The following is a 23892-nucleotide window of genomic DNA, read 5'->3' as shown; positions in this document are numbered from 1 at the left end:
CTTATTGCAAGATTGTCAAGGTTCCTCCCCCACTCTGAACTCTAGGGTACAGATGTGGGGATCTGCATGAAAACCTCCTAAGCTTACTTTTACCAGCTTAGGTTAAAACTTCCCCAAGGTACAAATTAATTTTATCCTTTGTCCCTGGATCTCCACTGCCACCACCAAACTCTAACTGGGTTTACTGGGAAACGTAGTTTGGACACGTCTTTCCCCACAAAATCCTCCCAACCCTTGCACCCCACTTCCTGGGAAAGGTTTGGTAAAAATCCTCACCAATTTGCTTAGGTGACCACGACCCAAACCCTTGAATCTGAGAACAATAAAAAAGCATTCAGTTTTCTTACAAGAAGACTTTTAATAGAAGTAAAGGAATCACCTCTGTAAAATCAGGATGGTAGATACCTTACAGGGTAATTAGATTCAAAACATAGAGAATCCCTCTAGGCAAAACCTTAAGTTACAAAAAAGACACACAGACAGGAATAGGTTTCAGAGTAACAGCCGTGTTAGTCTGTATTCGTAAAAAGAAAAGGAGTACTTGTGGCACCTTAGAGACTAACCAATTTATTTGAGCATGAGCTTTCGTGAGCTACAGCTCACTTCATCGGATGCATACTGTGGAAACTGCAGCAGACTTTATATACACACAGAGATCATAAAACAATACCTCCTCCCACCCCACTGTCCTGCTGGTAATAGCTTATCTAAAGTGATCATCAGGTTGGGCCATTTCCAGCACAAATCCAGGTTTTCTCACCCTCCACCCCCCCACACAAATTCACTCTCCTGCTTGTGATAGCCCATCCAAAGTGACAACTCTTTACACAATGTGCATGATAATCAAGTTGGGCCATTTCCTGCACAAATCCAGGTTCTCTCACCCCCTCACCCCCCTCCCAAAAACCACACACACAAACTCACTATCCTGCTGGTAATAGCTCATCCAAAGTGACCACTCTCCCTACAGTGTGCATGATAATCAAGGTGGGCCATTTCCAGCACAAATCCAGGTTTTCTCACCCCCCCCACCCCCATACACACACAGACTCACTCTCCTGCTGGTAATAGCTCATCCAAACTGACCACTCTCCAAGTTTAAATCCAAGTTAAACCAGAACATCTGGAGGGAGGGGGTAGGAAAAAACAAGGGAAAATAGGCTACCTTGCATAATGACTTAGCCACTCCCAGTCTCTATTTAAGCCTAAATTGATAGTATCCAATTTGCAAATGAATTCCAATTCAGCAGTTTCTTGCTGGAGTCTGAATTTGAAGTGTTTTTGTTTTAAGATAGCGACCTTCATGTCTGTGATTGCGTGACCAGAGAGATTGAAGGTTCTCCGACTGGTTTATGAATGTTATAATTCTTGACATCTGATTTGTGTCCATTTATTCTTTTACGTAGAGACTGTCCAGTTTGACCAATGTAAATGGCAGAGGGGCATTGCTGGCACATGATGGCATATATCGCATTGGTGGATGTGCAGGTGAACGAGCCTCTGATAGTGTGGCTGATGTTATTAGGCCCTGTAATGGTGTCCCCTGAATAGATATGTGGGCACAATTGGCAACGGGCTTTGTTGCAAGGATAAGTTCCTGGGTTAGTGGTTCTGTTGTGTGGTATGTGGTTGTTGGTGAGTATTTGCTTCAGGTTGCGGGGCTGTCTGTAGGCAAGGACTGGCCTGTCTCCGAAGATGTATGAGAGTGTTGGATCATCCTTTAGGATAGGTTGTAGATCCTTAATAATGCGTTGGAGGGGTTTTAGTTGGGGGCTGAAGGTGACGGCTAGTGGCGTTCTGTTATTTTCTTTGTTAGGCCTGTCCTGTAGTAGGTAACTTCTGGGAACTCTTCTGGCTCTATCAATCTGTTTCTTTACTTCCGCAGGTGGGTATTGTAGTTGTAAAAAAGCTTGACAGAGATCTTGTAGGTGTTTGTCTCTGTCTGAGGGGTTGGAGCAAATGTGGTTGTATCGCAGAGCTTGGCTGTAGACGATGGATCGTGTGGTGTGGTCAGGGTGAAAGCTGGAGGCATGCAGGTAGGAATAGCGGTCAGTAGGTTTCCGGTATAGGGTGGTGTTTATGTGACCATTGTTTATTAGCACTGTAGTGTCCAGGAAGTGGATCTCTTGTGTGGACTGGACCAGGCTGAGGTTGGTGGTGGGATGGAAATTGTTGAAATCATGGTGGAATTCCTCAAGGGCTTCTTTTCCATGGGTCCAGATGATGAAGATGTCATCAATATAGCGCAAGTAGAGTAGGGGCTTTAGGGGACGAGAGCTGAGGAAGCGTTGTTCTAAATCAGCCATAAAAATGTTGGCATACTGTGGGGCCATGCGGGTACCCATAGCAGTGCTGCTGATCTGAAGGCATACATTGTCCCCAAATGTGAAATAGTTATGGGTAAGGACAAAGTCACAAAGTTCAGCCACGAGGTTAGCTGTGACATTATCGGGGATAGTGTTCCTGATGGCTTGTAGTCCATCTTTGTGTGGAATGTTGGTGTAGAGGGCTTCTACATCCATAGTGGCCAGGATGGTGTTATCAGGAAGATCACCGATGGATTGAAGTTTCCTCAGGAAGTCAGTGGTGTCTTGAAGGTAGCTGGGAGTGCTGGTAGCGTAGGGCCTGAGGAGGGAATCTACATAGCCAGACAATCCTGCTGTCAGGGTGCCAATGCCTGAGATGATGGGGTGCCCAGGATTTCCAGGTTTATGGATCTTGGGTAGTAGATAGAATATCCCAGGTCGGGGTTCCAGGGGTGTGTCTGTGCGGATTTGATCTTGTGCTTTTTCAGGAAGTTTCTTGAGCAAATGCTGTAGTTGCTTTTGGTAACTCTCAGTGGGATCATAGGGTAATGGCTTGTAGAAACTTGTGTTGGAGAGCTGCCGAGCAGCCTCTTGTTCATATTCCGACCTATTCATGATGACAACAGCACCTCCTTTGTCAGCCTTTTTGATTATGATGTCAGAGTTGTTTCTGAGGCTGTGGATGGCATTGCGTTCCGCATGGCTGAGGTTATGGGGCAAGTGATGCTGCTTTTCCACAATTTCAGCCCGTGCACGTCGGCGGAAGCACTCTATGTAGAAGTCCAGTCTGCTGTTTCAACCTTCAGGAGGAATTCTATTCAGCACAGTTCTTTTCTCAGCCATTTAAAGAAATCATAATCTAACACATACCTAGCTAGATTACTTACTAAAGTTCTAAGACTCCATTCCTGGTCTATCCCCAGCAAAAGCAGCATACAGACAGACCCAGACCCTTTGTTTCTCTCCCTCCTCCCAGCTTTTGAAAGTATTTTGTCTCCTCATTGGTCATTTTGGTCAGGTGCCAGTGAGGTTACCTTTAGCTTCTTAACCCTTTACAGGTGAGAGGATTTTTCCTCTGTTCAGGAGGGATTTTAAAGGGGTTTACCTTAACCTTTATATTTATGACAAAGATAAAGAGCATTCAAACTACAAAAGCATATAGTTTCAATGATTCTAAGTGAAGCGATTTGATACAAGTGGCTCGTTTGTAACAAATAGCTGACAGCAGTTCTTAAATTATTCTTTTAGTTTTACATAAATAAAATACAGTTAAACCCACACACATTTCAAGAATACACATATTAAATACTATGCTAAACTATACTATACTAAAAATTATATAAAAAATTGGCAAGCTTACTTTATACATCCATTGGTATTCCTTTAAAATCACAGTTGCTGCCTTGTAAATCTTTAATCACTATTGCTAGGGCCCTACCAAATTCATGACCATGAAAAACATGTCATGGACCACGAAATCTGGTCTCCCCTTGTGAAATCTGGTCTTTTTTGTGCTTTTACCCTATACTAAACAGATTTCACGGGGAGACCAATGTTTCTCAAACTGAGGGTCCTGACCCAAAAGGGAGTTGCAGGGAGGAGAAAAGGTTATTTTAGGGGCATCACGGTATTGCCACCCTTACTTCTGCACTGACTTCAGAGCTGGGCAGCCAGAGAGCAGCGGCTGTTGGCCAGGTGCTCAGCTTTGCAGGCAGCACCCTACAAGCGGCAACACAGAAATAAGGGTGGCAATACCATACCATGCCACCCTTACTTCTGCGCTGCTGCTGGCGGTGTCTCTGCCTTCGGAGCTGGGTTCCCACCCAACAGCTGCTGCTCTCTAGCTGCTCAGCTCCCCCTCCTCCAACTCCTTTATGGGTCAGAACCCTACAATTACAACACCATGAAATTTCAGATTTAAAGAGCTGAAATCATGGAATTTATGATTTTTTAAATCCTATAACTGTGAAATTGATGAAAATGGACCGTGAATTTGGTAGGGTCCTAACTATTGCTGTTCAGCTCTTGGTCAGTCAGCTGTTCTCTGCTCCAGTTTTCTTCTCTCTCTTTCTTCAGCAGCTTTTCTGATTTCTTTCTAGCAGCTTTCTCTTTGCTGGCTTTCAGTTCTCTTTCTTCTCCCAATTGAAACTCTCTCTCTCTCCAGTCCAGATCTTTTCCTTTTCTCCCTGTTGACTGACTGCCCTGCCCTAAATGTCTGGTTTTATATACTATGCAATTAGGACTTCCTTATATACCCTTAAGCAAATACTCCATTTACACATGATCAATATCATAACCTCAGAATTATGATTGACAGCTCTGTCCTTTAAAATAAGTTGTGACCAGTTTGAGTGGGTCATGACCAGTTAGCTCCTAAGTTAACTGACCTTTCTGTCACCCCTTACTGCACATACTCAATAGCCACCAACCTTGCACATGCTCACTGTTGTCATTTACCTCAGAGCTGTGATTCTGCCAACACACACACACACACTTGGCTCTTTGCTAGTGCACCATTTTAGAAATCCTAGTTGTTCACTGAGCATGCTCAGGGTCTGCAGCATCCATCTCAGGATGGAGTGACTTTTGCTTCTTCAGAATAAAGATCAGAAAAACAAAGTGGAGACTGGAAAATTTCTCTTGTAATAGTACTACATCTCCCATGGTGCACCATGGTCATGGACCTCCCATGATGCATCATAATGGTTCAACAACTAGACCAGGGGCTTTCAAACTGGGGGTCAGCCTCCATCCCAAACCCCGCTTTCCCGCCATTATTTTTTAATTTATAAGGGGGGGGTCGCACTCAGAGGCTTGCTATGTGAAAGGGGTCACCAGTACAAAAGTTTGAGAACCACTGACTAGACAGACCATGATACATCATGGAAGGTTTAGTGCAGATGGCGACCCCAGCAAACAGAAAAGAATAGGTGTGTGAGGTGCTCATACTGTAGATCCCATGAGGCACTGCAGCAGCTCAGAGGGACACAGATTAGTATTGGTCTAATCTGAAATGTTTCAATTTGGTTTGAAAAACTAAACTACTTTGATTCATGTCAACCCAACTTGAAATGAAATATTTCATTTAAATTTTCCTGAGAGAGAAAAAAAAGCAAATCTGAAAATTTCCCACATGATAATTCAATGTTTATAGAAACATTTTCCATTGGAAAAAAAATTTAGATGCAAATTTCCCAGCCAGCTTTATTTATCTGTAGATATAAGGGACAAATTCTGTTCTGTGCTGTACAAGTGCATCCCCCAATGTGTTCAGTGTAGTAGCAAAGATGTAACTGAAGGCAGAATTTGATATTTAAGGTTTATACAAGTAAAAGCATCTATCATATTCAATACAATACCATCTTCAGTGCCACGGTAGTGCATGATGTTAATCTGACCTTTGAACAGTTTTTAACTCTAAAGTTGTTCAAATAATTGCCACAAGAACTATTTTTATAAAACCCACCACACTTAAGGCAAAGACTAAGAAATTTCAGGCTGAAAATTACAGAAAGTTACAATTGATGAAAAACTGGTGATTTAGAATGGAAACTCTTATGCAATTTTAATGATACTAGAAGTTGCCACACCCATTATAATACACACATACACCCATGTCATGGTAATTTAAAATTAATTGCTCGCATAATTTTAGTTTTGAAATTGAATCCATATTTTGAAATATAATGTGCAAATAGGACACCTTACAGCAATAAACTTTCTTCTGATAAGATAAATATTTGTAGCACTTAGAAATACAAAAGTTTACATTTTAGAAATCTGATTAAAACATTCCTTTTCTATTTATCCCATGTTTCAACAAGGAACAATTTTTTATGGCTGAATTACAAACCCTGCTATAAAGAAAATGGTGCTACAATATTGACCATTGAATGTGTATAAATGCACAGCCACATTTCCTTAGGGCTTTTCTACATGGCGATTTAGTGTGCAACAGGCCAAGGTGTGAACCTACAGTACATTAGCTTGCTGCATGCTAAGGAGCCACATGGGGCCTGCTACTTCATAGTAGACATTCCATAGTGTGCTTTGACCTACTGCTGTTTGAAACATTTGAATCTCTGCATTTTCCTCTGATCTGTAAAATGCACCATCTCTTCATTTGTTTGTTCCTCTGGAATAACCAGTAGTTGTAATTCTGAATTAACTCCCCTTCCCCCCAAATCACTGGCATACTTGCAATAGTTGCTGTATTATTTCACCATTTTATTCTGTCACACATGCCCTTAATTCAAGCATTTGTTCCTAATAGGTTTCATATATTCTGTCAGAATGTGACAAATTTGTCCCAAATGTGAGTTTAATGTTAAAAAAAAGAAAAGAAACGGTGGAGTGGGATGGGCTGATGGAATCAAACTAATAAGTACAGGTCATAAATCTATTGCACCAGAGAACCAAGGGGTTTATAAAAGTGTGTGAATGCAGTTATACTAGTATAAAGGTGTTTATACCAGTATAGATTATGCCCCTTCCCATATGGGAATAGCTATACCAATATAAGCACCTTTATTCCAGGATAACTGAACCCATACTGGAGGGATTGTACCATATAATTAAAGCAGTAAAACTAGTGTCTAGATAAACCCTTATTTCCTGTTATTAATTCCAAGCCCATATTATTCTTTTATACCCAAAATAATGGGAAAAAAACTTGGAAATGACATTATTCTAAAAAATATTATTTATACCATAGTAAAAAGAAACAAATCTGCATTATTTAAGAGAGGCGCAATTTCACCTCTTCACACCCCGATTCTGTCCCTTTTATTATCTAGAGCAACTATCTGGATAGTATTAAAACAATGAAAAGTTTCTTCAACACATTAAAAACATAACTATTCTGGTGACAATCTTTGATGAAGATTGAAAATGGCTGAGACCTTTAATTTTAGACAATAGGATGGAAGCCTGGATAATTCATGGATAATTCATAATGTGTTTAACAATCCAGAGCTCTGTGCTTTTAAATAATTGCAACTGGACTGCTGATTGGCTTTAGCTGAGCCTGTAAGAGACTTCTAAAGTACTTCATATTTTTTCCTGAAACATAATTCAGTTCTGATTACTTCAAAGGGGGCATTAATAGTTTTCTCAAAATACAACCTTGAAAATTAAAGCCATTATACTTCCAAGATTATGAATGAAGTTTCTTTTTCAAATAAGCCATTACATTAACATAATGAGAAAAAGTGGGGGAGGGAAGGAGAGGCAGAGGGAAAGATGAGAGAATATATAGCCTGATTGTCAGGGGTACTAAGTGCCTGCAGCTCCCATTGACTTCACTAGAAACTGCAGGTGCTCAGCACTTCTGGAAAAAAAACAGGCCATTAGACCAGTAAAAGCTAGAGAGAGAGACGAGGCTATGAAAATGCATTTACTTCCCAATTTTACTTATATTAATCAAAATGAACGTTCAAAGCAGAACTGGAGGGTCAGGCTTATCATTTCTGCAGCCTTGAAGTAATATTTTCCTATTTAACAGAACAATTGACTGACAATTGCTGTAGTGAGAATGATGTCTGTTTGGCTTTACACCTGGGGTATACAGGCAACATCTGAGGACAGCAGCTCATCAGCCTTCACATTCTGTGACACAAATCCCCTAGCACCTGCTCTTTCATTGCTTTCTTCTGAAATGTAATTGAAAAAAAAAAAACTAGCATAAAACAATTGTTAAAGGAAATCAAGGGAAGTACTAATGGCTAAGTGCTAAAATGTAAAAAGAATGATAACATTTCCTGTGTGTGCAAGCACATGTGTGGGTGTGTGTAGTGGTCATTTACATCTTTAAAGTCGTTTACCTCAGGGAATTTTAATAAATGAAAGCAAATAAAAACAGATAGCTTGTAAAACCACAGATCCATGCTAGATTAAAGGTAACACCACACTGAAGAAATCAGGCAACTGTGGACAATTCCATCCCATCCTCTGTTGTATCTAAAATATTTGCATACATTCCCAGAAATTCATGATCCTCATCAACTGCTTTTAATTCAGATCATGAAAAAGTTATTCTGGGGAGAGAGGAAGTGAGGGAGTGATGGGACAGTTGCCTAATAGCCACACTACAAAAGTGCACTTCTGTGAGTGAGTTACATTGATTCCTTTGTGACCTGTGACATATACACAGGTTTATTTTAGAATTTAAATATTTTCTAATCTTCTATATGCATCCTGAGCTCTATTTTTCAAATAGCAATCTGTTCTGAAAACAGGGATTTCCCATTGTGCTAACTGTGGTAAACCAGTGGACCACATTTTCTGTTTCCCGGTTTCTGGTTCCTTTTAAATGTAATGTAACATAAGGAATTATGTAGTATTGAAATGATTGGTATTTACTGCTATTCCAGTAAAATTCCTTTTAACACAGTACCTGCTTTGCTAATTTGCATTGCTGAGCATTGGTTCACGGCACATGTATGCCCAGAATCTGCAAACCCAGAACTCAGAGAGAGCAGACATAGATGCAACACATTGCATATATTTTGGTACAGGTGAATAATTTTGCCTACTAGAGTTTGTCCATGTCTCTTTGAAATGGGCTGTCATCTGTAATCAGAAATCTGGAAAAAAAATCACATGAGGAGAACAATCCAGGCACATCATTATGCCATTTAGTATCACAGTTGCTGCCTCAAAAGCTAGAGAACTGGATGAAAATAAAAATGTTTTTATACTCGTCCAGTGGACTGGATTTGATTCCAAACACCTGAGCTAGTATGTACTATTCAGGGCTTAGAAAGAAGCTTCATTCCTAGCCTATTTACTCATCAGAATTGCCTTTCATGTCCTGGTGCTACCAGTCTGATCCATTCTATGGTTTGTCCTAACATACATCAGAATATTAACAATACAGGCATTGTGAGGAATAGGTAGTTCACATTTGTAAAGCATTTTCAAGGCAAAAAGCAGTGTATGTGTGTTAAAACATAATGATGATTATAGTTTATAGACGCACGTAGAATGCCCAAAAAGATTTAAGGCCCCTTTGTTCACTGTGCTGAACACATAAGAAGATATTTCCCTGCCCCAAAGAGCTTACTGTCTAAGAACGATTTAAGTGCTGAGGATGCAATTGCAGACAGTGTTTCATTAGCCTTAATTCTTCCCAAATTGAGTCAAGTTTTACCTTTCATGTCTCCAATGGAGTTGATTCTACAGCCTTCCTACCCCAACTCTTCTTATTACATCTTCCCTTTATATGCAAATTAAATTTCCCTCCTCCTCTTTTTTGTTAAAAAATAGTGTTTTATTGCAAGAATTATATACAACAAGCACACACAGAATATATCTATGTGAGATAAGTAATTATGACATTAATATTACTAGTCTACAACCCTCCTGTAGCTCACTTTCAGTCATGTTAAATCTCAGGGTTAAAGTGACCTCTAAGGAAGAGGCAGGCCCTTCCAGAGAAGTTTGGGGCTCCAGTACATCACATCGTGTTCACCAGGGCCCCACCCCTCCCATTTATTTATAAAGATGTTACAGGCATTTAGGGATGGAAGGGGCTGACTTCAGGGCGCTCGTTCAACTGTCCCCACTTTCCCTCCCTCTCATCAGCCCTTTGAAGAGGGTAGATAATACTTTTATAAACTTGGAGCAATTTGTTTCCAGTGAAGAAATCCCAAGCTGATTGATTTTGCCCGGTAAGCAGAAATTGCTGTAAAGGGGCAGAAAAATACTCCAAGTACTGCAAAACCAATCAACCAGAAGAAAAATTAAATAATCTAGTTGAGTATGACACTATATGTACGGGGGATTTCTGATTTTTTTAAAATGTATCCTCCTCTGGAACCAAACTATTAATTCATGTTCAACAAGAAAGATCAAGCTGAAATGTGATAGGTTTACTGCTGCATCCTGTTATGACAGCCGCTTGGAAGTAGCTCAACTATAAATTACACTGTGGTAGAGAACAGGTAGTTACACAAAGCTATTTACATGCCCATATTTATTTGTATACTAACTGTGTTAAACAAAATGCATGGCAATATTTTTTCTAATATGAATCCCCAGGGATGTATGAACTCATTGTAGAAAAAAGTTTTATAGATATTCAGGAGATTCTTTCAAGCTCTTTGTGTTCTTTATTTAATTGCTTTTGTGGGATGTGTGTCTTTATGTGCTTGGGGGTTTGTCTTCTTGATTATCTTGCTGAGCTTAGAGATCCAATCTACACCCTTTGGAAATTATCCATATGTTATCTGTTGCTCATAGTGCAGTGAAGCAATTCAGGGTGTGAAGCCAGCTGTATTTTTAATCAGTAGTCTTCCTGATGAAGAAAAGTGGGAAGTTTGCCGCAGCTAGTTCTACATAAGATAACACGCATGAACTTCATCTTAGCACAACAGATAGCACCCAGATACACTTACCAGATAATTTGATAACAAGTGTAGAAGCTGCAGTTTTGAAATAATTCAGCAAGCTTTCTAGGTTTTACTATTTTCCAGATCTTCTTGCCGTAGAATTTCTGGGAATGTAAATTAAAAAGGAAATATGCAACATGATAATTTCCTGGAAATGACTCCATAGTTTGGGGTGCGTTCTAGAATGGCCTTAAAATAGGACATAAATTTCTGTTAAGTCAATAAGTGATTAAAAAGAGCTGTGACGGAATAACTTGTTACATTAGTTCAGGAGCACATTTGTCTAACTGTGTTTATCTGCAGTATAAAGCTGATGGAAAGAACCATGCATAGCTAATGCCTTGGAGACATTATTTGATGTAACCAGATGTGGCAAGTTTCTTGAACAAAGATACAGAAGCATGAAAGTGATTTTTAAAGCAACAGAGTTACTACTGTTTCACCTTTGCCTTTCAGAAGACATAGTAAACTAATAGGAGGATTGAGAATGATCTATATAATCTATCTATCCAGATGGTGACAGTTAAGAGAAAGTAGAAACAACTTTACATTCCATCTGCACAGAATGAGCTCAGTGTGATATTAGTCTATCTAGGCTGAGGTTTGTTGGCTATAAATTGTTATCTGGGAAAGAAGTTTTGGCTTAAATTGATATTTTTCAGTAACTGAGGAACTGTCTAAAAATGCTGACAGATCAGACTCAAACCCTAGATACGAGATGAAGAAGGATGGCTTGTGTGGGACTGATGATTGAACAATTGATGGGAGAGTGTAGAGTGAGTGGTGATGGGTGAGACATGGTACAGAACAGTTTACAGAACAGGGGGGCATGCATCAGCATTCATGTCGCACTCCTCCGGGTCGGGGGAGCTAATGATCCAACTAGCGCACCGAATTCAGTGATGAATCCTTGTCACGTGCCACCTGAAGCACATTGCACATATGCTAAGAAGAAGAATATAAAGAAAGAAAATGGGAAAGCTCAGGTGAGAAGAATTCAAGAAAGAGATTTCACCTTTGGAATGTATATTTGGTTCTCTTTATTTTACAGCTGGTCATATGTCTTCTGGTTCATATTTCCAGTTTGTGCTCAGTGATCGATGGGACTAGATTTTATGCAGCTAAATTTTTGAAACACTGCCTCTAAATGTGGGTGCCAGGATATTTTGGTCATTTTGGGCCTAATTTTCAGAAGTGACTTGTATTGCAAGAAATTAGAAAATAAATAAATTGTTCCAAACTCATCCTCTGGTATGGTGCCTAGCTTTAATTGTTTTAAGAGCCATAGTAATTCAGAGATAGTAATTAATATGCCAGAAGGTAAAGCCAAAATTGTAGTTTGGGTTTATAATGAGAGGAGAATACCTTACCTGAAAAAAAAATCATTTCAAATTAGGAACAAATAATTATTTCATTTAAGTAAGAGGGATTAAAAAGCTTAAACATTTAGGAGGATTTTCTATTAACATTCTTATGCCAAGGGATTCTCAATACTTTCAGAAGCTTGTTCATAAATATACATTTGTGTACACTGTCATAGAAGCTCAAAACATAAATTGATACAAATTATTCCTGGTCCTGGGATTGACATTATGAAGTTAATTACATTTTATGTAAACATGCATGCACATATGAGTTCATTTTACCCATGGTCTATATAAATAATAATGATGAAATCACTCTCCCTAAATCTTTTTCAACAGACATTAAACTTCATATAAATTCAATTATTTAATTTTTTGAAAAAACACTTTTCATTCAGAAGATTTTGAAAAAATAACTGATTAAATTTCTATGTCTTTTTCCCCCTATTTTTTTAATTTTCTTCATCCTCCTTGTTCCCTTTCTTTCTGATTTGCCACTGAAATGGGTGGGTGGTGAATGGTGGGGAAGGATGGAGGAGAAACAAAAACTGGACATATTTACAGTTTTTCTCAGAGAAACTCTGGAAAATTCCAAAAAAGCAACTTTTTTCAAAAAATTCTATTTTCAGATCTAGCCATATTTCAAGAAAAAGATGTCATTTGAAAAATTTCAGCCTGCTCTAATAAATTTATTGGGCATTTTAAATTGAAATGTACACCTCATTTAAGCAGACTTTTTGTTTAAAGCTATATGGACAGTTTAACACACAATATTAACACAAGAAAATAACATACAAATAGCCATACTGTGTCAGACCAACGGTCCATCTAGCCCAGTATCCTGTCTTCCGACAGTGGCTGGTACCAGATGTTTCAGAGGAAATGAAAAGAATAGGGCAACTATAGAATGATCCATCCCCTGTCACCAGTCCCAGATTCTGGCAGTCCACGATTTAGGGATACCCAGAGCACGCAGTTGAGTCCCTGACCCTCTTGACTAATAGCCATCGATGGACCAGTCCTCCATGAAGTTAGCTAATTCTTTTTGAACCCAGTTATAATTTTTGGCCTTAGCAACATCCCCTGGCAATGAGTTCCACAGGTTGACAGTGTGTTGTGTGTAGAAGTATTTCCTTATGTTTGTTTTAAACCTGCTGCCTTAATTCATTCAGTGAAATTTTATTTTCCATTCTTTCCATAATCCTCTTCTGAATGTAGCAAATTTCTTGACAACAATGGGGTACATCGCTAATTATGCAGCTTGGGACACTGTAGCTGAAAAGGACCGCTTATAACAGTAATAACGAGCAAGACAAACAACACTAAATGTGAGTGCAGAACACATGTTAGATTTCACACACACACCCTGCTCTCTCATCCCCAAAGCAATTGTGCCGGGCATGCTGGAAGACAGACAAGATGCAAGGAATGTGATTTTTTTAGCCCATAACTTTAACTCAGCTGGGACCTACTCAGAAATACTCATACAGTGCAGGTCATGAGTCCTTCCTTAATTGCTTCCACTTGGTGAAGGGCTGATGCCATCCCTTGACCCCTCCACAGTTGTTCCCCAGACAATTGCTGGAACCCCATAACCCTTATATCATATGACAGTAAAGAGGTTGTCTCCTCTTTGTATCAGACATTAGAAGCCCCAGCCCCATTCCCCACTTTCTTTAGGGGATGTCTTCCCCTACGTTCACACTTCTAGTTCAGTTCATCGGGAATCAAACCCTGCATGGAGCAAGTATGTGCACTAGAAACCTGCCACAAGGAGGCACCAGCAATTAACTTGCCGGCCTTCTCCCACCTCTCAACCCAGATGTATGATGGGGGCTTTGGCTGGAGGAACTGGGTTTATATACCCTCCCAGGGGTACACAGAGACTAATGGCTTACCTGAGCCCCCGAGCCTGCCCACCAGCTCAGATGATGCCTTCCCCTGCCACTTCCATCCACCTCCCATTCCCAACCCTTGAGGAAGGAGGGAAACCCTAAAGGAGCCACTGCTCTTGTTTCCCACCCGTCCAGACAAAGACCCCTGTGAGGTTGCAATTCTTCTTGCCTGACAGGCAATTGTGCCAGAGAATTAAAGGCTTGCTTTTCCATTAGGATCAGGATACATTTTCTTCATTGTGTTAAACACACTTTCTATCCACATTAAGAGGGCGGCCTTTTGAGTTATGGGGGGGTTTTTTGGTACCTATTTTGTAGTCAGGACAGGTATAACAGTAACGGATAATGATGCAGCACAGGACCTCATTTCAAAGCTCTCTCTTATGGGCCCCTCTTTTCAATATTACAGTATAACAGAGCAATTGCTAATGTTAAGCAGCTTTTCTGTCTTCTGGGGATAAAGGCAGATTTTTCACATCATGCAGCGACGACCCAGAATGAGAATATTCCCTTTGCCTATTGCTCATTAGTATGTTCAATGGCACAGAGAGCAGGGAAAAAGCAGTACCTTCAGTGCTTCAGACAAGGCACTAGTGAAGCCAACAATCCAAGTAGATTATACTAGTGCAGCACTACACTCATCACCCATCCCCGCCTGTTCTGTTAACATGAAAAGGGCTAGTTTTTAAGTATTAAACTTAAAGTCCATATTTAGGCCTCAGTCCTACAAAGATTCACAGTGTATATAAGCATATATATAAATCTTTGCAGGATTGGGATTACATGTAAAGTTACCTCATATGCTTAAAAAAAGTTTACTGACTTTATTCAAATCTGGTTAAATATGTTGTGACAAACTGGGAAACATCTATCTTATTTTGTATGGATATGTTGCACACCCTGGTATGTTTGTTTATGATGAGTTACTTGTTACAGAGTTAGATCAAAAGGGATTATTAGCGGACACAAGCAGGAAAGGTAAAGTGTTGGACTAGATAAGGAGCATCCCAGTAAACACTCAGACCAATAACGGGGTTTACAGTTATGGAGGGCGTGTAATGGAGGCTGGAGGAGGCTAAGTCTCCCCAAACCTCAGCTAAATACTCCCTGCCCCAGGGCTGCGGTGCAGCGGGGCTCAGAACTCCTCCGGGGGTCGGGCGGGGCTCAGGGCAACTCAGGGGTGCGGGCCAGGGGCAGGCCGGGGTTCCTCCAGCCACGGGGCTCCTCTGGTCCTGCTGGGTGAGAGCAGGGGGGCAGAGTGGATGGGAACTCGGGCAGAAGGAGTGGGGTAGGGAGCTAGTCTCCCCAAACATGGGGTTCACATGCTGCCCATGTTTATAGTCATAAAGAGGTGACGCCTGGCCCACCCCTCATGATACACTGCTGTTTTGCCAAGGTGAAGGAGAGAGAACACTAAAACACTACAGGACCCCTGGCCTACAAAATAGAGTGTGGTTCGGTGAGCTAAGAGAGGCAGCCCAGGGAATCAGCAAAAGCAGAGACAGAGGGAATATGCTGCAAGCAGGACAAGCAGGAATGGGGGTAAGCTGGGCTGAAGGGAACTTGCAGAAACTGGCAAGGAAAGAGTAAGTTGTAAGTAAGACCCCAGGGTATAGGCCTTCTGTTGGTTTTACCTTCTGATCTACATGCTTGGTAGCTTTGGGGGAAGGAATAAATAAATAATGCTTTGCTTTGAAGATGCTGTTTTTGAGTCACTTTGATCAATTTGCTGGTCACAGAAGTTAAAGGGCTTACAGGTATCAGAGGCAGTTGGGCCTATCACATGAACACAGTTCTGAAACAGGGGGTGATGATGCCCAGAGACTCAGTCCCAGAGTAGTTGAACCCTGCAGTTTCACCCAGAATGTGGTACAGGAAGCCAGGCCTGTCACCTAAGGTGTGCACTCAAGAGGCACTAAAAGAGGCATCCCTGTAGCCAGACCATGTGTGTTTGATCAAACCCTAACCCTTCAGAGCTGCATTTTCTAGATTTCTTATATACCACGCAACCTGTTTGAAAAAAATAAAAACAAAACAAGCCATGAGTAACTGTATTACAAGTAAAGAAAAGTAATTTGCATTTCAGAGGTCCAAAAAGGTCAAGAGTGAGTAAGAATGTGTCTATTGAGTTTACAAAACTTTTGCACTTAGATCTTCAAATTTCCTGATGTGTTTGATATTTTTCTGATTTGATATCAAAGCTAAATTTAGAGTCAAGCTACCCTAAGCAATAAACAAGTTTCAAAAGTTGCTTTTACAAGCAATGGCAGGCGAGGTAAAATTAAGGTCCTCTTCCAATTATTTCTAGTTTATCAATAAAGAAATATGTTTTAAATCATAGACAGTAGCTATCTTAGCCTTCTGTTAAGTTGCTTTGCAATAATATAGACAGGAAGAAAAACGTTTTTTTCCTGAAAAGTTGTGTTTGAAGAAAGCTCACAAAGTTATATTTGGGATGATCAAATATCTGAGAGTAAATGATTAATTGTTAGTCATGCCCATTTGGGATCAATCTGTAATGTGATGCATGATATCTTAGAAGGGAAGCTCCTGAAGTCGTCTCATTTTTTTTGATCCATCGCTACTCGAAGTGTAACTTTGAGCATAATTTCCTTAGATGTAGGGTTTGAATTGGTCTCTCCAAAGTGAAGACAGTTTGGAAGTTGGCCTCAGACTCACTGCTTCAGTTATTTTGGACATTGCGACAGGGTGGACTACACCTTAAGCCCACTGCTGGATGCCTTGTGGCCCTGCCACACTGAGCCCCCAAAAAGAACAATAATGAGGGATGCAGCCAATCAGGAAAGGGACTGCAGGGAGCAGACAATCAGGGCCTAGCTGGCTCATATAAAAGGAACTGCAGGGCCAGAGTGAGTTCAGCCTGCTGGCAGGAATTGAGGACCAAGAGATGCTCCTGGCTGGCCACAGGAGTGAGAGAGCTGGATAGATCGTCTGCTGGCAGGGACAGGGGAGCGAGGAAGGAGCTTCTGACTGGCTGCTGGGATTCAACTAAGATGGGCTACAGGGAAGTGGCCCAGAGGACTGAATGCAGCTAGTTAAAGGGACACAGTGGCTCATGACTGCTATTCATAGGGTCCCTGGGCTGGAACCTGGAGTAGTGGGCGGGCTCAGGTCCCCTCATAGGCCACTGGGGAGTGGCCTACTTTCAGACAGAGATAAAGCCCCAGAAGGGGAACCAAACTGCTAAGAGGCCCACCAGGAGAGCTGGGATGAGCACAGACCAAAGAGGGCGAAACCATTGCCTCCAAGGATTAAGCCCAATTCCAGGACCAGGACTATTTAAAGACCGTGGACACACTTGACCAAGGGGCACTCATGAGAGGTGGATGCCACGCTGGTACAGACATGTATCATTGCATAACAATGCATTCCAAGCCTATACCTAATGATGCCTCCAACACAAGGATAAAATCTGATTGAAAGCTTTCTGCTAGGTCCATCCCCAAGCTGAGGAATTAATACGAAAGAGTGAACCTCACCATTACCCGTTAATAAGCATTTGTTGGGGGGGAGGGAAGAGTAGGAAAAAGAGGGGTAAATAAAAAGGGGTAAAAAGGGCTTCTGGAGTAAGGGATGGACCTAAAATTATAAACACCGTTTTTTTTGCCTTAAAATTTCACATTGGTTTTGAAGTAGATTTGACCGGGGGGGGGGGGGGGTTGGGGCGGGCAGATACAGGTTGAGACTGAGTACTTCATTGCTGTGTCCTTCAAAAAACCCAAGTTGGGGAATGTTATTTTTCTGGTCTCAAAAAATACACAGATTCAGAATAAGAGCATCATGCATCAGAAAGGGAAAAGGTTTCACCTAGGTTTTAGACAAAGAACAAAACTGTTATGTTCATGGCCTACACCCAGAGAACTTAGATGAAAACATAAAATACTCTTGCTGGAAGGTTGCAAGGTAATACTGCTTTATTTCTTAGAATTCAGAATGATAACACAAGATCCCCCAAAGAGAGACAAAGAAGGCTGCTCTGTTAAACAGAGACACACAACTCACCCCACCTTACTCTAGGCTGTCTGCCTTCAGACTGATGCTGATCATATGTACAGAACACCCGCATCTGCGGGCCAGACCAGGGGAAAAAACATAGAATTTAAAGTGATAGATCATATTGTGTACACAGTTCTCAATACACCACAAATGTATATGGAGTTCCACCTGACTCTCGGGGCATGTCTGTCCTGCAATCGGAAATATGATTGCAGTGTGGGTTGGCACACCGACGCAGGCTTTAATCTAGTCAGCACGGATAAAAAGAGCCATGAAAATACTGCAGCACAGGCTGCACAACCATGCCAGGGACGCTGGGCACGTACTTGTGCCAAAGCCCATGCCTCCACTTATCTGTGATACCTACTGCATATAGGCCTCTCCGAGCTGCAATCACATCTCCAGACGCAGTGTAGATATATTTTTATTCTGCCTGTTTGGGAGAAGTGCCATTTACTAGCTGGAAAAGATGGAAAGAAATCTCAAAAGAATTATCTAGAATTCAAGAATCAAAGCATGATGTCAGCAGCAGCTCACACTCCTTCTTATATAATAATGAATAGGCAGTTATATTTGTTTTGTTTGTCTGCGTAGGTGTGCTTTGAAAAGGAAATTTGGCAAACTATTGCCTAAGACATTATCAAGTAACTGGGATTTAAGTTGCCCACTGTTCCACGAGAGCTTAGGCACAAAAATAGGAACATTTTACTGTGATAACAACTAGGGGCACAGACCAACTCCCAGACCCCGCATTATGCCTTTCCATCTCTGTTCCTTTTCCCTAGTAATCAGTTCCACAGGCTAATTATGTCCTGTAAGTAATGCTATAATGGCTGATCTGGTCAGTATCTTTCCCAAATTAAACAAGTGATTAAAAAAAATCTACCCCTCCACTTTTGTTTTTTTAATTCAAAGTTTCTTAGGTATATTATATCAATATTTCCTACGTGAATCTTTGTTTATATTGCAGAATTATTTAAGAAAACAAAACACACAACCTATTACTGCTGCCTGTTTAATGGGAAAGGAGTTTTAAAAAAAATTATCTTACCAATCCAATAAAAGACCCATGTGTATTATATCAGTTGTGTGGTGCTATATTAATGGAGATTCCATTATGATCTTATTAATTATGAGAACACTCATGCATATTATTTAAATGGAGACAAGAATGTGGAGAACAGTCAACAAATTAAATTTAATGACTGTTCTAAAGTTTCTCTCCTACACACCAACCCAAGCTGATTAAAAACTACAAAAATGAGTCCAGAATGGTAATAATATTGGTTTAGGACTCTACTGTCATGATTAAAAGGCTTTATCCTTTACTGTCTAACCTTCAGCTATTAAGCTGGGGACAGCCTTTGAAAGAAATGATAGTGATAAGCCTTCAAATGAGTGAGACAATGTTGGAATAAAAGTTCAACATGCCCCAAAGGGCCCTGACAGTAGATGATGACTGGAGGCCAAAAAGCTAATGAAAGATAAACTTTTCAACAGAAGGGTTGTCAAAAAAAAGGAAAAGGTATAATGTAAAGCCAAGGCAGGCCAAGAACACGTTCTGCAAGAAAACTGAGGGAAAGGAAGATTAGAAGAATGATATACTGTGTGATCTTCTAAAAATCTGTCTCCTAGAACTGACATTTAAAAAGAAAAAGGTTTGTTTCTGATTTCCATTGAATTATGGAAAACCATTAAAAATGTTTAACTCTTCACTGTATATTTCATGAATAGGGGTGGAGGCCTGTACAGGGCAATCAGACACTACAATATATTCCCTATCTGACCCAAGGAAGCCATGAGGTCCCAGGTCTTCCAAGCCATGTGACTCATAAGTGTTGTTAACAGGGACCATCCACTCTGTTTCTGGATCTCAGCTGGTGTACGGATCTGACCTATGGGTTTCCTGAAAAAAGTTGAAACTGTGTATATTTTTTTGTTGTAACTAACTGAAATCTTGCCTCTGCCTAGGACATGTGAGTCCTTTACCTTCCACCTAATAATGACAGCCTTTCTGTTAGATACATATATAAAGGGTACAAATAAGTCTAAATCAAAATCCTGGCTCCAAACAGCTCAGAATTCTATGGACATTCAGAGTTGGATGTGTATCTGAATTTTGTTACTTTGGATTCATCTCTAATGAATGTTCTATGGAAACATACCATGAGAAAGGACATAAATGGATCTCACATTTGACATGACATCACTTGCCTTCATGTTTATGATATATTTGGCTCACTCCCTTGGTATCCAAAAAGCATCAGGAGCCAGATTTACAAGGGCATTTAGGCACCAAAAGACGTGAAAAGGAACCTAGTGAGATTTTCAAATGTGCCTAAGGAGGTTAGGCTCCTAGCTCCCATTGATTTCCCTAAGTCACACTTGCTTGTAGAGTAGTCCATAGAACATTGACTAGACTAAGCATTAGTCAACGTGAGCAAGAGTTTTAGAATAAGACCATTAATCAGTCTGAGGCATCTTATAAAACATGGACATAAAAACTAACAGTTTGTAGAGATCCAAACTTTCCTATTCTCCTCTTCCTCTACAAAATGAAACAAATGTTTCTTTTGAAATAGGGTGATTTTAGCCAGATTCCCCCAAGAATCTCACAGGAGCAACAAGGAAGTGGTAACCAATAACTATAAAGTTGTTATATGACTGCAAAGTTAATTCAAGGGTCTTTGTTGGGAAAAATATCCCTTTCAGCAGTTGTATAGCCTATAATTGATTTTAATGATCAGTTTGGTCAGGAAAGTAGTGGTAGGAGGGTCAAAGATTGCAAAGAAATCCCCTACTGCTCAAAAGCTAATGGGACACAGCTGCAAAGGAAAAAGGCAGTATAATTAAACTTTTGTCTCTTTGAGTCTTTTCTTCAGGGCACCATAGCTGCTATTTTTGTGTCAATGAAAAACAAAAAATTTTCACTAGTGAGCACAGATTCATAGATACTTTGGATTCTTACCTCCAGCACCATGGCCTATTTGAGTCAGACACAAACATAGGACTGAAGCATGATGAAGTGGTAGAAAAATATGCATTGAACACACTATTAAAACTGCCTGCAGATTGAGAATAGTAGGAGAATTGATCTCAGCATTGCCATCATTACTAATCTTCTGAGCTGTTCACTTTTCAGATTAAACACTCTGTACCCATGTTTTCATAATTTGGAGAATTGGAGTCAAATAATGGAACATGTAGACTCTGTTGCAATATTACTTAGTTATATGTGCACAAATATAATTTACTAATTCAAGGGAAAAGTGAAGGTCATCCGCTGATAAAACATTAGGGTTTCTTCCTGTAAAAGGACTGTTACAACATACTCTGTTTTTGCTAATTAAACACACACTGTGGCAAACACCATATGGTAGCCTATGGATATGAACTTTACCTTGAGTTTAAATATTGACTATTTCATTAAATGGTGTTCTATAAATGGACCTTGGATATCTTTAAATTCAATGTTTTATGTAAGTATGGTTATATATGCTTTTTAAACACAAAGCACATTTTTTCTCTCAAAGTAGGTTTACTGATAAAACCCCTTCCTCTACGTAAATAGCAATGAACTACTAATTCACTGCAACAACATTGAGGAAAATAGTCTGGATGCAATAATTGGGAACCAAAGTAGTATTTTTTTTAGAAAATCTGTTGTGGATTGAGTAAAATTAGCACTTTCCCTTGTAAAAAAACATCAAAATGGTAGTATCAAAAATGGAAATAGTATGACTAGATGCAAAAGTTGGCAACATAGTGTTGACCTTTTACTTTCTTATGAATGTTGCTTCACCTTTCAGACAATTTTTCTAGTGTTAGCACAGGACACAAAATGGTGCATAGGCTTTTCATTCCTGCAGGTCCTTTCTTTGAAGGAACCAAAGGCACTTTCTGGATCCTCTCAAGAAGAAAAAATATAAGATAGAAAGAGGGAAGTTTGCCTAAATCCTGACAATTAAATCTGCAAGTCTTACATTCCACATCTATAGTACTCAACGTTTTTATATTGGAAATAAAATTATTTTCTTTGTTTTTATAACATTGAGGGATCCAGGACAATATATTATTTATGCAGTCATAGTATAAGAGGGAAGATCCTCTCATGGATCAGTAACTGATTAAAAAGACAGTAAACAAAGGGTAGGAATAAATTATCAGTTTTCAGAATGGAGAGAGGTAAACAGTTGTGTCCCCCAGGGATCTGTGCTTGAACCAGTGCTGCTCAACATATTCATAAATGATTTGGAAAAAGGGGTAAATGGTGAGGTGGCAAAGTTTGCAGATGACACAGAATTTTTCAGGCAGCTTTGGACAAAAGTATCTTGAGTAGAATTACAAAGGGATCTCACAAAACTGGGTGATTGGGTAACAAAATGGCAGATGAAAATCAATGTTGATAAATGTAAAGTAATACAAATTGGAAAATATAATCCCAGCGATACATACAAACTGATGGGGTCAAAATTAGTTGCTACCAATCAAGAAAGATCCTGGAATCATTTTGGACAGTTCTCTGAAAAGATCTGCTCAATGTGAAGAGGCTGTCAAAACAAACAAAAACAAACACTTAACAATGTTAGGAACATAATAAGACAGTAAATGGCTTAATGACACTATATAAATCCATGATATGCCCACACCTTGAGTACTGTGTGCAGTTCTAGTTGCCCCCATCTCAAAAATATATTAGAGGTGGAAGGTACAGAGAAGGGCAACAATAAGGATTGGGGTATGGAACAGATTCCTTATGAGGAGATATTAAAACAATTGGGACTATTCAGCTTGGAAAACAGACTACTAAGAATGGATATGACAGAGGTCCATCAAATCGTGAATGGTGTGGAGAAAGTGAATAAGGAAGTGTTATTGACATCACACGCAAACACACATAACTTCACATAACACAAAAACGAGAGGTCACCCAATGAAATTAATATGCAGCAGGTTTAAAACAAACAAAAGGAAGTACTTCCTTCAGACAATTCACAGTCAGCCTGTGGAACTCGTTGCCACAGGATGTTGTGAAAGCCAAAACTACAAGTGGGTTGAAAAAAGAATTAGTTAAGTTCATGGAAGATGGGTCCATCAATGACTATTAGTCAAGATGGTCAGGGACACAACCCCATGCTCTGACTACCAGAAGCTGGGACTGGACGACAGAGGATGGATCACTTGATAATTGCATTGTTCTCTGGGGCACCTGGCATTTGCCACTGTTGGAAGACTGGATACTGGGCTAGGCGGACCATTGATCTGACTCAGTATGGCCATTTGTATGTTATTATTATATATGTGTAAGGTAGATCTAATACCTGATTAGAGAGAAGTTTAATGTAGACATATTAAAGAGTACAACAACAACAGAGGGCTGGTTTTGAAACTAGTCCAGTTACAAGGATACAATAGAGTGCACTTTTCCATCAAAATGATAAGTTATTAAACAAGAAGTATATAGTTACAGTACCTCCCTCTGATGTCCTATGTGTTGACTTTTATCAACCCCAGGAGAAGGGCCATTTGTCCCTGTGTCTTATATTAGTTAATTTTAAATGTTTATTTTACACTGGTCAAATTAGGGAGGAGAAAAGTAGCTATTCTCTTCCAAGCTGTGCCCAGAAACCAAACACCACCCATGTGAGATGCCGAAGTGATACCCCACTCATAGCAGAACTCAGAACCCCATAATATTGCCACTCCTCTTCTTACTAGCCTACTTGGACCAGCACGTTGAAATAGACAACATGTTGGCATTTAATTTTCCCCATTAGTCTTTAGCGTTAACACCCCATCAATATGAGAACAGTCTCTCAGAGTTCATACCTCTTATAGCTTTGTCAGGATATCTGGTTCCGGAAGGCAACAAAGTATCAATTTACACTTCATATTTTTAATGTCTAAGGCGATAGAGAGA

The 23892-nt window shown here is 40.0% G+C and overlaps 1 long non-coding RNA gene across 3 annotated transcripts in view; it reads right to left on the bottom strand.

Moving 5' to 3' along the window:
- LOC311518968 overlaps positions 1–23892 on the bottom strand; it is a 96144-nt gene that overhangs the window by 29765 nt on the left and 42487 nt on the right. The gene's annotated exons all lie outside the window — the stretch shown is intronic.

This window comes from Lepidochelys olivacea (genome assembly GCF_965140295.1).
Source record: "Lepidochelys olivacea isolate rLepOli2 genome assembly, chromosome: 3".
In the NCBI taxonomy this organism is placed as follows: domain Eukaryota; kingdom Metazoa; phylum Chordata; order Testudines; family Cheloniidae; genus Lepidochelys; species Lepidochelys olivacea.
Note: the sequence above shows the minus strand (reverse complement) of the source record. Positions and strands in the feature narration are given on the sequence as shown.